This window comes from Geotrypetes seraphini, chromosome 3 (assembly GCF_902459505.1).
Source record: "Geotrypetes seraphini chromosome 3, aGeoSer1.1, whole genome shotgun sequence".
NCBI classification, from domain to species: domain Eukaryota; kingdom Metazoa; phylum Chordata; class Amphibia; order Gymnophiona; family Dermophiidae; genus Geotrypetes; species Geotrypetes seraphini.
The window spans coordinates 111,393,740-111,406,891 of NC_047086.1; the positions used below are offsets into that span (position 1 = coordinate 111,393,740).

The 13,152-nt window shown below is 44.1% G+C and overlaps 1 protein-coding gene across 2 annotated transcripts in view; it reads right to left on the bottom strand.

Annotated features, from left to right (window-relative positions):
- Nucleotides 1-13,152, bottom strand: part of PTCHD4 (patched domain containing 4) — an 86,755-nt gene that overhangs the window by 26,970 nt on the left and 46,633 nt on the right. The gene's annotated exons all lie outside the window — the stretch shown is intronic.

Genomic DNA, 13,152 nt, shown 5'->3' on the forward strand with positions numbered 1-13,152 from the left:
TCATCATTCCTAGCATTCTGTTCGCCCTTTTCACCGCCACAGCACATTGCACTGACAGCTTCATCAACTTGTCGATCAGAGCTCCGAAGTCTCTTTCCTGGGAGGTCTCTCCAAGTACCGCCCCGGACATCCTGTATTCGTGCATGAGATTTTTGTTACCGACATGCATCACTTTACACTTATCCACGTTGAACCTCATCTGCCGTGTTGATGCCCACTCCTCGAGCCTGATTATGTCACGTTGCAGATCTTCGCAATCCCCTTGTGTCTTCACTACTCTGAATAACTTCATATCGTCTGCAAATTTAATTACTTCACTCATCGTACCTATGTCCAGATCGTTTATAAAGATGTTGAAGAGCACGGGACCAAGCACTGAGCCCTGCGGCACCCCACTGGTGACGTTCTTGCAATCCGAGTATTGTCCATTTACCCCCACTCTCTGTTTCCTATGATCCAGCCAGTTTTTAATCCACGTGAGTATTTCACCCTCGATTCCATGGCTCGCAATTTTCTGAAGTAGTTGTTCATGTGGAACCTTGTCGAATGCCTTCTGAAAATCCAGATATACATTGTCGACCGGGCCGCCCTTGTCTATCTGCCTGTTTACTCCTTCGAAGAAGTGCAGCAAGTTAGTCAGACAAGATCTGCCTTTGCTGAAACCGTGCTGGCTGGTCCTCATCAGACCGTGTCCGTCCAGGTGATCAAGGTGATGTGATTCTTTATCAGAATCTCTACCATCTTTCCCGGTACCGAGGTCAGACTCACCGGTCTGTAGTTTCCCAGGTCTCCCTTCGAACCTTTTTTGAAGATCAGCGTAACATTCGCCACTTTCCAGTCCTCCGGAATCTTTCCCAATTTGATTGACAGATTGGCTATTAGTTGAAACAGTTCAGCTATAGTCACTTTCATATCCTTGATGACTCTCAGATGGATGCCATCCGGTCCCGGGGATTTATTGCTCTTTAGCCTATCAATCTGCCTGTATACTTCTTCTAGACTGACCGTCAGCCCTGCCAGTTTCCCGTCTCAGTTTCCAGCATAGAACCTGATGGGTTCCGGTATGCTGCGTATATCCTCTTCGGTAAATACAGATGCAAAAAATGTATTCAGTTTGTCGGCAATTTCTTTATCTTTCTTAAGCACTCTCTTTATTCCAAGGTCATCCAGAGGTCCCACTGCTTCCTTCATGGGTCGTTTCCCCTTAATGTATTGAAAGAACGGCTTGAGTTTTTTGCCTCCTTGGCTATTTTTTTTTTCGTAGTCCCTTTTGGCCCCTTTTACCGCCTTATGGCACCTGCGTTGATGTTGTTTGTGCTTATTCCAGTTTTCGTCCATTTTTGACTTTTTCTATTCCTTAAATTAAGTTTTCTTGTCTCTGGTCGCTTCTATCACCTCTACAGTGAGCCACGCCATGTGCAAAACAGAAGAGCAGGACTTGGGAGTGATTATATGTGATGACCTTAAGGTGGCCAAACAGGTTGAAAAGGTGACGGTGAAAGCTAATAAGATGCTAGGGTGCATAGGAAGATATATGGCCAGTAGGAAAAAGGAGGCATTGATGTCCTTGTATAAGACTCTGGTGAGACCTCATTTAGAATATTGTGTACAATTCTGGAGGTTGCACCTTCAAAAAGATATAAAAAGGATGGAGTTGGTCCAGAGGAAGGTTACTAAAATGGTGCTTGGTCTTCATCTTAAGGTCTTCTCCTTAAGATATAAGGAGACAGATTTAAAGATCTCAATATGTACAGCATACTATAGAGCAGGGGTGCCCAAAAGGTCAATCTCGATCAATCGGTAGATCGCGAAGGCAACGCGATTTGATCGCGTTGCCTTTGCGTTCTACTTGCTTCCCAAGAGCCAGATGGACACGAAGCATCCTGGCGGTCCTCGTGCGCTCAGCAGCTCCTCTCACTACCTGCACAGAATGGCAACAAAAGTCAGTCAGTCAGCCTCCCTCCCCTCCCCCTCTGTCCTGCCTTCTCTCAGGGATTTCCAGGCCAGCTTTCCCCTCTGCCAAGGGCCGCCCCACTGGAAGTAGGAAGTTGTGTCAAGTGGGGGGGGGGGAACTGGGGGCAGGAAGCGGCAGAGAGTGTGAGCTCTGGGGGGGGTCGGACACGAGCGCCCTCGGAGATGGCGGTACAGAGGGTGGAAGCAGGAAGAAGGACGGATATGGGGGGGAGAGAACTGATCGAACGCCTGTTTGCACACTTGGAGATGTTGGTAATATTGGTGCGGCTTCAGCTTCATTGATGTCTCCGGGGGGGTCTGTCCATGGAAATACCTGCAGAAAACCCCTGTCCCGTGCAGCAGTTTGCGACATGTAGTGTTTGTGGCTCCTAGGAGGATGAGGGGAGGAGGAGGGGAGGTGGTGGGTTTGGAGGCCTCTTCCCCGATGGTAGCAGCAGTTTGGAGGCCTGTTCCCTGATGGCGGCGGCAGTGGCTTGGGAGCAGGCACGGAGATAGAAAGAAGGGGGAGCAGGGAGACAGAAAGAAAGGGGGCAAGGAGAGAGAAAGACAGAAAGAAAGAAAGAGGGGCAGGGAGACAAAGAAATAAAGACAGAAAGAAAGGGGTGGAAGGAGACGTACATAGATGGATCAGAAATTGGTTGTCAGGTAGGAGGCAAAGGGTGGGAGTGAAGGGCTACTACTCAGATTGGAGGAGGTCACAAGTACTCAGATCGCTGCTGTTCAATGTATTTATAAATGATCTAGAAACAGGGACGAAGTGCGAAGTAATAAAATTTGCAGACGATACCAAACTATTTAGTGGGGTTAGGACTAAAGAGGACTGTGAAGATTTACAAAGGGACCTGAACAAACTAGGAGAGTGGGCAAAAAGATGGCAGATGAAGTTTAATGTAGAGAAATGTAAAGTCTTGCATGTAGGAAACAGAAACCCGATGTATAGCTATACGATTGGAGTGCTGGAAATGGGTGAAAGTATCCTAGAAAAGGACTTGGGTGTATTGGTGGACAGGACAATGAAGCTGTCGGCACAGTGTGCAGCGGCCTCTAAGAAGGCGAATAGGATGCTAGGTATTATCAAGAAAGGTAAAGAGGACTGCGAAGATTTAAAAAGGGACCTGAACAAACTAGAGGAATGGGCGACGAGATGGCAGATGAAGTTCAACGCATAGAAATGTAAAGTCTTGCACGTAGGAAACAGAAACCCGAGGTACAGCTACACGATGGGAGGGCTGTTATTGTGTGAGAGTTCCCAAGAAAGGGACTTGGGGGACAAGACAATGAAGCCATCGGCACAGTGCGCAGCGACTGCTAAGAAAGCAAATAGAATGCTAGGTATAATCAAAAAGGGTATTACAACCAGAACGAAAGAAGTTATCCTGCCATTGTATCGGGCGATGGTGTGCCTGCATCTGGAGTACTGCGTCCAATATTGGTCGCCGTACCTTAAGAAGGATATGGCGATACTCGAGAAGGTTCAGAAAAGAGCGACACGACTGGTAAAAGATATGGAAAACCTTTCATATGCTGAAAGATTAGAGAAACTGGGGCTCTTTTCCCTTGAAAAGTGGAGACTTAGAGGGGATATGATAGAGACTTATAAGATCATGAAGGGCATAGAGAAAGTGGAGAGAGACAGATTCTTCAAACTTTCGAAAACTACAAGAATGAGAAGGCATTCGGAAAAATTAAAAGGGGATAGATTCAGAACCAATGCTAGGAAGTTTTTCTTCACCCAAAGGGTGGTGGACACCTGGAATGCGCTTCCAGAAGGTGTGATAGGACAGAGTACGGTATTTGGGTTCAAGAAGGGATTAGATAATTTCCTGAAGGAAAAGGGGAAAGAAGGGTATAGATAGAGGATTACTATGCAGGTCCTGGACCTGATGGGCCACTGCGTGAGCAGACTGCTGAGCATGATGGACCTCTGGTCTGACCCAGCAGAGGCACTGCTCATGTTCTTATGTGACAGGAAGACAGAAAGAAAGGGGGCATGGAGAGAGAAAGATAGACAGAAAGAAAAGGGGGCCGGGAGACAGAAAGAAAGAAAGGGGAGGGGGGCAGGGAGAAAGGAAGAAAAAGTTGGCGGAGGGAATGAGGTCTGGAAGCATACAGCAGGCTGAAAGAAGGTAAGAAATATTGGATGCACAGTCAGAAGAATGAAGTGCAACCAAAGACTCATAAAATCACCAGACAACAAAGGTAGGAAAAATGATTTTATTTTCAATTTAGTGATCAAAATGTGTCCATTTTGAGAATTTATATCTGCTGTCTATATTTTGCACTATGGCCCCCTTTAACTAAACCACAATAGCGATTTTTAGCGCAGGGAGCCTATGAGCGTTGAGAGCAGCGTGGGGCATTCAGCGCAGCTCCCTGTGCTAAAAACCGCTATCGCAGTTTAGTAAAAGGGAAGGGGGTATATTTGTCTATTTTTGTATAGTTGTTACTGAGGTTGCATAAAGTCATCTGTCTTTACCTCTTTGAAAAAACCCCGTAATATAAATGATAATTAACATTTTCTCTGCGTACAGTGTGCTTTGCGTTTTTTTAAAATTTTATTGTTGGTAGATCATTTTGACTTGGTCATTTTAAAAGTAGCTCGCAAGCCCAAAAAGTCTGGGCACCCCTGCTATAGGGGAATGGCAGGAGAGGGGAGATATGAGAGAGACATTTAAATACTTATTTGGCGTAAATGCGCATGAGTTGATTCTCTTTCATTTGAAAAGAAGCTCTGGAATGAGAGGACATTGGATGAAGTTGAGGTGATAGGCTCAGGAGTAATCTAATGAAATACTTTTTTATACAAAGGGTGGTAGATGCATGGAACAGTGTCCTGGAAAAGGTGGTGGAGACAAAGACTGTGTCTGAATTCAAGAAGGCATGGGATAGGTACGTGGGATCTCTTAGAGAGAGGAAGTCATCATGCCGCTGTATCGCGCGATGGTGTGCCCGTATCTGGCATACTGTGTCCAATATTGGTCGCCGTACCTAAAGAAGGACATGGAGATACTTGAGAGGGTTCAGAGAAGAGCAACAAGAATCATAAAAGGTATGGAAAACCTTTCATACACAGACAGGCTAGAAAGGCTGGGGCTCTTCACCCTGGAGAAGCAGAAACTCAGAGGAGACATGATAGAGACTTACAAGATCATGAAGGGCATAGACAAGGTGGAAAGGGACAAATTCTTCAGCCTACTGGGAACTACAAGAACAAGGGGGCACTCGGAGAAATTGAAAGGGGACATGTTTAGAACCAATGCTAGGAAATTTTTCTTCACTCAGAGGGTGGTAGACACCTGGAATGCGCTTCCAGAGGATGTGATAAGATAGAGTACACTAAGGGGATTCAAAGAGGGATTGGACAAGTTCCTGAAAGATACGGGGATTGAGGGATATAGATAGAGGTAGAGATAGGATTATGGAAGGTATAGGTAGAAGAAAAATGGGGATTGAAAGGTTTTAGACAAAGGATCACTTACAGGTCATAGACCTGATGGGCCTCCACGGGAGCGGACTGCTGGGCGAGATGGACCCCTGGTCTGACCCGGCAGAGGCAACTTCTTATGTTCTTATGTTAAGAGATAATGGTTACTGCAGATGGGCAGACTAGATGGGCTATTTTTCTTTTATCTGCCATTATGTTTCTATGTAAATATCAGGTCCTTAATTTAAAAAAAAAAAAAGATTTATGCATCTGTTTTAGAAGGTTAAGATAACAACTCTTGGAACTCTTCATGCTTTAAAAATGTGAAGTCTCGTAGTTTGTTTCAAGACATAGGTTTTAATTGTAGTATTGATTTTAACATTGACAAAACAACATGGGAATTATATCCAGTTTATACTAAATTACTGACAGATGGTAAAAGTTAATGATATGATTAATGTTTAGAGAAATTTTAATCCCAGTGAAAAGAAATGCACCTGGGTTATGGCAGCTGCTGATCGTTTATCTTGCTTGTTTAAATGCATTTTTTTTTTTTTTTTTAACAATGTAAGCACTAGGAAGCGACTACAGGATTACTCTTACTGGTCTGTTTAATCATAGCTTATGAAGTTCTGATTTATCTTCACTGCAAAGGCCCATTTTAGATAGACTGTAGAAATCAGAACTGATATGTATGGGATGGGGTAGTATTTTAGAAAAGGATTTGTCAGCATAGAGCAGGAGCTGGGTTACCATATTTGTGAAGCCAAAAAAGAGGACACATGGCCCCGCCTTTGCCTGGTCCCACCCCCTTGCCCCGCCCCTCACCTAGGCAGTTGCCTGCTGTGTGTAGTCAGGGTCATAGCAAGCTGTAATTGCTTTCCATGTGACTTGCCCTCCATGGCGCCCCATCCTTTCTTGTGTTGCACCCATGATATATCAGTTTCAGTTGTGAGTCTATAAAATAACCCTTGAGTTCATAACCACGTGTAAATAACATTAAACAGTCCTCCAGTTGTTAACAGATCCAAAGCATCATGGGCAATTGAAAATACCAACCAAACACTAAAATAGGAGGCTCTGTGAGTTTTATTTCAAAGCCTAGTCAGGGAAACTAGCTTTCTTTCCTGACCATAGTCAGGTTCAGTACCTTTTCCTCCCAACTTTTTAAAAACATTCAACAAATGATCACATATAGCAAACAGCCCCAGGGATCTCAGCAACACATGCAAGTTACAGATTGTCAAACTCGCTCCCCCCCCCAAAAAAAAAAAAAAAATCCTCTACTTATCCATTTGGAGTTTATTTCTTGAGGACCTAGCATACAATCCATAACCTAACAGAAAAGCATGTCTTTTTTTTCCGCAAGCATAGAACACGGTTACACCCAGTATAGAATAAATAACTGCAAACTAAAAATTAAATATGTAGACAACAATAAAACTGCATCCTAAGAAGCCAAAATCTGCATAGAATGCAGCACTACATAAACAGCGATGCATGTCCTCTAGTACTGTGCAAAATATAAAAAGAGCAGATGTAAATTTGAAAAGACTGATAAATACCAATCATCACACAGAAAAAACCCAAAAATGGAAAAGAAGATTTTATTGGACTAATACATTTTCTATTATCTTTCAGAGGTCAAAATCTCCTTCAAGGTATCCTTTCCTGACCTGAAAAGGAGTTTTGGTCTCTAAAAGCTAGTCAAAAATATATTCAAATTAGTCTAATAAAAAGATCACCTCATTTCCATTTTCAAATTATAAACATTTATTAACACAGCTATTAAAAAAATCTTTTAGCTATCTTGGTTGTCTCTGGGTTTCTGCTTTCCTTATCTTCTCTTCACTCTCATACTTTCTAATGTCTGTCCTCTTTCCGTGACCCTTCTATATGACTTGGCCCTCTTTCTCCCCATTCCATCCAGCCTGAGCCCCTATCTCTCCTTGATCCAGCATTTCCCTTCTGTGTCTGTCAGAATTACCATGCCACAGCACAACAAATGACATCATGAAGATAAGATACCACTAATTCAGCCAGGGGTGTAAAATTCTGGTTCACTTTATTGGTAGTAACATTGTGAATAGAGAATGACACGGGGAAAAAATCTGTCCCCGTCACCGCCCCGTCCCCGGCCCACCATCCTCTGCACCGCTCCGTCACCGCCATTCCCTTCACCGCCCCGTCACCATCACCGCCATCCCTTTCACCGCCCCATCACCGCCATTGCCATCCCATTCACCGCCCGTCACCGTCCCCACTGCATCCATATAAGCCTTAGTACTGTAATATTTAGCTTATTCCTTTCTTATAAATCAAAGTTCCTGCTGCTGAACTAGAGAAAGAGATGTTCAGCTGGCAGGGCTTTGTTTATAAATTTTTATCAACACAACTAATATACTACTTTATCCTAAAGCAAAAAATAAATAAATAGAATTTTTTTTCTACCTTTGTTGTCTGGTTTCTGCTTTCCACATCTTCTCATTCAATTCCTTCCATCCACTGTGTGTCTTCTCTCTGCGTCTTCCATTTGCTGTTACTGTGCCTCTCCCTTCACCCCCCCCCCCCTCCCCAATTGGTCTAGCACCCATATTCTTCCCTCCACCCCCCCATAGTCTGGCATCTGTTTTCTTCCCAATCTGTCTTCCACATTTCCCTTCAGGGTCTGTTCCTCTCCACCCTCCTTCAATGTCTGTCCTATTCCTTTCCATTACCACCCTTCCCTCCCTCCTTTACCATCTGTTCCTTTCTACCACCCTTCAGCTCCTCTCACGTGGCCTATCTATCTACCTTCCTCCCTCTTATTTTCATGGCACGTTACAATGTAATTTGTGCAAGCCACTGGAGCCTGTGAGCTCGGTCCCTGTCCCATCCCCACAAACCATCTTGCTTCTGTGCTCCTATTTTCCCCATTTCTAATATCTCCCCTATGTATCTGCCATTGCCCCCCCCCGTGTCCATATACCATCCCCATGGCATGTCCCCTTTATGTCTCTGTCCCTATGCCCCATGCACATAATTTCCCCTCTTTCTGTTACCTTCCTGTGTCCAGATTTCCCCTATCTTCCTCTTCCATACCAGTGTGTCTCTTCTTTTCAACCCCATCTAGCTTTTTTCCCTCTTTCTTCCCCCCCCCCCCTGCTTCTAGCATCTGGCTCACCTGCCTGTCCTTCCCTTTCTTTCCTGCTGTGGGTTTTTCTTTCCGTCTTCATCCCCTTGACGCAGAATCCTTTTCCCTTTCACTCCCTCCTTCCAGTTTGAGCCGGGAACATGGGCGATCGCATGGTCCCCGCAGCCCCCACCCGCCTGCCCAATCGATCCTAGTGTTTAGCCAGCTCTCTCCCTTCTCCTCATCTTAGTTTGTAGGTTTTCTTTTTCGGCGACCTGCATGCTTTCCCAAAGAGCCGCGCATGCGCGGCTGCTCAGTGTTTAATCTTCTGCTCTGTTGCAACTTCCTGTTTCCGGTTGCGTCAGAGTAGAAGATCAAAACTGAGCAGCAGCGGGTGCGCGGCTCTTTGATAGCGTGTGGGTCGCTGAAAAAGAAAACCTACAAACTAAGGTGAGGAGAAGGGAGAGAGCTGGCTAATCACTAGGATCGATTGGGCAGGCGGGTGTGGGCTGCGGGGACCGCACGATCCTTCATGCCTCACTGCGGGGACAAGACCATTCACCGCTCCACGGGGCGGTGAATGGCCTTGTCCCTGTCCCCGCAGCGACTGCTAGTTTTCGTTCCCCGTTTCTGCGGGTTACCCGCAGCTAAACGCGGTGGCCGCGGGTAAATCGCCACCGTGTCATTCTCTAATTGTGAAGACTTGAAGGCTTGACACTGACAGTGTTACCATTCTACCTCTTTTCCAGCATCATCCTTCTGTGTATCCATCTCACCTCCTTTTCAGAATCTTCATTTGTCCCTGTCCTTGTCTTTCCCCCATGTTCACCATTTGTCCTTTCAATATTCTTATCTTCCCTCCCCCCTTTTTTCAGCATTACTTCTGTCTCTTTTTCACTTCCTCTTTTTCAGCACTATCTCCCTTCAGCATTGCTCCCTCTCCATGTCCCTATATTCTCTCCCCCTTTTTAGCTTTGCCCCACCTGTATCCCCATCAATTCTCCATTTCAGTATTATTCCCCTCTGTATGCCATTCTAGCCTCTCTCAGCATTTCCTCCTTCTATAAATCCATCTACCCCCTTTCAGCATTTCCTTTCTATATCTCTATCCTTATACTTCCTGCTTGCACCTTCTTTTCTCTATGTTACTGTCTCCATTTTCAGCTTATCCTCCCCCCACCATTCCTTAGTTACTGCACCCTGTAACCAGCATCTTTACACCCTCCCTCCACTCTGGCCCAGCCTGGTATGACATATTTCCTTTTGTTTCCCTCCCATCTCTCATTCTCTCTCTCCCTCACCTATGAGTCCTGCGTCAGGCCCTCTTCCTTCCACCTGCACCCGGCCGCACCCTGAGTTCCACTTTGGAGACTCGTCAGCGGCAGCGATCATTACAGGCTGCTGACATCGGGGGGTCTTCCCTCTGCAAGTCCCACCTTTATGGAAACAGGAAACAGCATGGGTTTAAACCCACAACTTCAGAGTGCTGTCGCTGTAGCTTTAACCACTTTTCCAAACTCTCCCCTTCAGTGCAAGGGAGCAGCCATAAATCTTTGAAGTTCAAATATTGAATCATACATGTGCATGAATAGACTTTTAACCCTTCCATACAATGCTCAGACTATTCCCCCTATATGCCTCTTTGATATTTAAGGTGCTTATTTTAGAAAAGCTGGTTTGGAACTTCATAGACTGACATTTAGATGTTTATTTTGCATAAATGTCCAAAACCTGATTTACAAAGCTGAGATGTACACGCCTAAAACTCTAAAACTAAAGTGCAGATAGCACAAGGGTATTGTCTGGTAGTGGTCTAGGCAAGACAAGGGTAGACCTAAAAAAATGAATGTGTGCTCCCCATTTTAGAAGGGGAATTCACAACTATGCCTAAAAAGATTAATGTCATGATTTACACCTTCTATTGGGGACATCTAGAAATGTGCTCCTATTAAGCAGCACTCCACGAGTTAAAGGCCCTCTCCCCCAAAAGCAAAAATGGCAAAGGATACCCAAGCTCTTTGACAGCTTCAAGAAAGATAAACATTTATTTATTGAAATGACATAAATGTTTATGGTTTTCACAGCATATATGAAGTTACATGAAAAATAATGCTTCTGTCTCCATAATTTTTGTTTAGATGAAGATATTGTCGTGAATAAAGACAAAAATGATGCTTGAAACTTGCTCTTTTATTACATATGGGTGGGTTTCTATTGAGAATACGGAGAGAGAAGAAATCTTGCTAATGGGCTTTTATAAACACAAATGGGTTTATTCTTTTCTGAGGTGAATGGGGAAATTCTCAACTGTCAGCTTTGCTTGCTTTGGTAAAAGCTGCACAAGAATTGATTGAATATTGTTATGTTGCAGGAAAAAAAAAAGGGTCTCACAGCTCTGCCGGCATGCAAATGGAGAGAAACAGGCAGGCTCAAGGAAGAATGGGTACATTTTGAGGGAATTAATTCAATGAAAGGAATAAGCATATGGGAATAAATGATATGCATATACTGAACGGAAAGAGCTGAATCACAAGAGAACTGCAAAACCTTCTCTCTACAAGTTTACGGGAGAGAAAGATGGGTGGACTTCCCAGAAAGAGCAGGCTCTTAGTTAGTTTGATAAAAGGGATGGAAAACCTTTCATACGCTGAGAGATTGGAGAAACTGGGTCTCTTTTCCCTGGAGAAGAGGAGACTTAGAGGGGAAATGATAGAGACTTACAAGATCATGAAGGGCATAGAGAGAGTAGAGAAGGACAGATTCTTCAAACTTTCGAATAATAAAAGAACAAGAAGGCATTCGGAAAAGTTGAAAGGGGACAGATTCAAAACGAATACTAGGAAGTTCTTCTTTACCCAACGTGTGGTGGACACCTGGAATGCGCTTCCAGAGGGCGTAATAGGGCAGAGTACGGTACTGGGGTTCAAGAAAGGATTGGACAATTTCCTGTTGAAAAAGGGGATAGAGGGGTATAGATAGCAGATCACTGCACAGGTCCTGGACCTGTTGGGCCGCCGCATGAGCGGACTGCTGGGCACGATGGACCTTAGGTCTGACCCAGCGAAGGAATTGCTTATGTTCTTAAGTTCTGAGTTCACTATGGATGAATAGTATCTCTCTTTTTGAGCCATCTCCAATGGTTCTGACAAAGATGGGAGATAGCTCTTTATTTATTTATTCATTCAATTTTCTATAATGTTCTCACAGAAGAGCTCAGAATGATTTACATGAGTTTATTCAGGAACTCAAGCATTTTTCCCTGTCTGTCCCAGTGGGCTCACAATCTATCTAATGTACCTGGAGCAATGGGGGGATTAAGTGACTTGCCCAGGATCACAAGGAGCAGCGTGGGTTTGAACCCATAACCCCAGGGTACTGAGGCTATAGCTTTAACCACTGCACCACACTCTCCCTCCTGCCGAAACTTGAAGAATACCGTAGTCTGAAATTTGGCAGCTAAAATTTAATGCTAAGAAATGCAAGGTCATGCATTTGGGCTGCAAAAATCCAAGGGAATAGTACAGTTTAGAGGTGAAGAACTTATATGCACGACAGAAGAGCGGGACTTGGGTGTGATTGTATGTGATGATCTTAAGGTGGTCATACAGGTTGAAAAGGTGACAGCAAAAGGATGCTAGGTTGTATAGGGAGAGGTATGGCCAGTAGGAAAAAGGAGGTATTGATGCCCCTGTATAAGACTTTAGTAAGACCTCATTTATAATATTGTGTACAATTCTGGAGGCCACACCTTCAGTAAGATATAAAAAGGATGGAGTCGGTCCAGAGGAAGGTTACTAAAATGCCACAGCTTTGGGGAGGCTTGCCGAAACAGCTGATCAGGGGGAAAATTCCCCTGCCATGATCAGCTGAGTCAGCTGCAGCAGGGGACCCCCCCCCAACAAATACCCCCCCCAACAAATACCCCCCAAATCAGCAGGAAGGATGCTCACTCCCTCCTGGCAATACCCCTGAACCCCTGCTACCCCTGGAACCCCAACACCCTGCGAACATCAAACTCCTAATATGGGATAAGGGTGTTCTAGCACTTGCCACACTTTAGTAAAAGGACCCCTTATAGAATTGCCCCAAACTGCCTGAAAACATATGTATGACTGTCTCTGGGAAAAGATGACTAAAGTAGCAGATCCAAAACGTTAAGAATGGTCAGTTTTTCATGTCTTAGGTACATAAGTAGTCTGCAATAGTTGCATGTTTGAACATCTGTAACTTTTTTATATTTTCACATAAAAGGATAAGGTTTGGGCTGTTGCATTTTAAAGTATTTCCTCTAAAAGAATTAAAACCACATTTTTTTCCTGGTGATTTTGGTCACCTTTTCCTGAGAAATGGTCACATATCTTTATCTACCTTTATCTTATCTTTATTAACATTTGATATACCACCAAATAAGGCCTGAAAAGACATCTCAGCAGTTTACAAATTTAAAGTAACAATAAAATTGAGGAAAAAAGTTAGAAAATCATCAATTAATAAATTTTACAAGTCCATACATTTTTCTCTTCCTTATATAAATTTTAAAAAATAGAAAACCTTTTTCTGATCATTAACCCCATTTTACAAAACTGTAGCTCAGTTTTCAATGCCAACCGTGGTGGTATCAGCAACGACGCACATAGGAATT